Source organism: Coturnix japonica, chromosome 3 (assembly GCF_054131305.1).
Source record: "Coturnix japonica strain WE chromosome 3, WE-NBRP24, whole genome shotgun sequence".
NCBI classification, from domain to species: domain Eukaryota; kingdom Metazoa; phylum Chordata; class Aves; order Galliformes; family Phasianidae; genus Coturnix; species Coturnix japonica.
In genome coordinates, this window is record NC_140665.1 from 104,307,192 (window position 1) to 104,308,931 (window position 1,740).

Genomic DNA, 1,740 nt, shown 5'->3' on the forward strand with positions numbered 1-1,740 from the left:
TAGGGTTAGGGTTAGGGTTAGGGTTAGGGTTAGGGTTAGGGTTAGGGTTAGGGTTAGGGTTAGGGTTAGGGTTAGGGTTAGGGTTAGGGTTAGGGTTTAGGGTTAGGGTTAGGGTTAGGGTTAGGGTTAGGGTTAGGGTTAGGGTTAGGGTTAGGGTTAGGGTTAGGGTTAGGGTTAGGGTTAGGGTTAGGGTTAGGGTTAGGGTTAGGGTTAGGGTTAGGGTTAGGGTTAGGGTTAGGGTTAGGGTTAGGGTTAGGGTTAGGGTTAGGGTTAGGGTTAGGGTAGGGTTAGGGTTAGGGTTAGGGTTAGGGTTAGGGTTAGGGTTAGGGTTAGGGTTAGGGTTAGGGTTAGGGTTAGGGTTAGGGTTAGGGTTAGGGTTAGGGTTAGGGTTAGGGTTAGGGTTAGGGTTAGGGTTAGGGTTAGGGTTAGGGTTAGGGTTAGGGTTAGGGTTAGGGTTAGGGTTAGGGTTAGGGTTAGGGTTAGGGTTAGGGTTAGGGTTAGGGTTAGGGTTAGGGTTAGGGTTAGGGTTAGGGTTAGGGTTAGGGGTTAGGGTTAGGGTTAGGGTTAGGGTTAGGGTTAGGGTTAGGGTTAGGGTTAGGGTTAGGGTTAGGGTTAGGGTTAGGGTTAGGGTTAGGGTTAGGGTTAGGGTTAGGGTTAGGGTTAGGGTTAGGGTTAGGGTTAGGGTTAGGGTTAGGGTTAGGGTTAGGGTTAGGGTTAGGGTTAGGGTTAGGGTTAGGGTTAGGGTTAGGGTTAGGGTTAGGGTTAGGGTTAGGGTTAGGGTTAGGGTTAGGGTTAGGGTTAGGGTTAGGGTTAGGGTTAGGGTTAGGGTTAGGGTTAGGGTTAGGGTTAGGGTTAGGGTTAGGGTTAGGGTTAGGGTTAGGGTTAGGGTTAGGGTTAGGGTTAGGGTTAGGGTTAGGGTTAGGGTTAGGGTTAGGGTTAGGGTTAGGGTTAGGGTTAGGGTTAGGGTTAGGGTTAGGGTTAGGGTTAGGGTTAGGGTTAGGGTTAGGGTTAGGGTTAGGGTTAGGGTTAGGGTTAGGGTTAGGGTTAGGGTTAGGGTTAGGGTTAGGGTTAGGGTTAGGGTTAGGGTTAGGGTTAGGGTTAGGGTTAGGGTTAGGGTTAGGGTTAGGGTTAGGGTTAGGGTTAGGGTTAGGGTTAGGGTTAGGGGTTAGGGTTAGGGTTAGGGTTAGGGTTAGGGTTAGGGTTAGGGTTAGGGTTAGGGTTAGGGTTAGGGTTAGGGTTAGGGTTAGGGTTAGGGTTAGGGTTAGGGTTAGGGTTAGGGTTAGGGTTAGGGTTAGGGTTAGGGTTAGGGTTAGGGTTAGGGTTAGGGTTAGGGTTGAGGGTTAGGGTTAGGGTTAGGGTTAGGGTTAGGGTTAGGGTTAGGGTTAGGGTTAGGGTTAGGGTTAGGGTAGGGTTAGGGTTAGGGTTGGTAGGGTTAGGGTTAGGGTTAGGGTTAGGGTTAGGGTTAGGGTTAGGGTTAGGGTTAGGGTTAGGGTTAGGGTTAGGGTTAGGGTTAGGGTTAGGGTTAGGGTTAGGGTTAGGGTTAGGGTTAGGGTTAGGGTTAGGGTTAGGGTTAGGGTTAGGGTTAGGGTTAGGGTTAGGGTTAGGGTTAGGGTTAGGGTTAGGGTTAGGGTTAGGGTTAGGGTTAGGGTTAGGGTTAGGGTTAGGGTTAGGGTTAGGGTTAGGGTTAGGGTTAGGGTTAGGGTTAGGGTTAGGGTTAGGGTTAGGGTTAGGGGTTAGGGT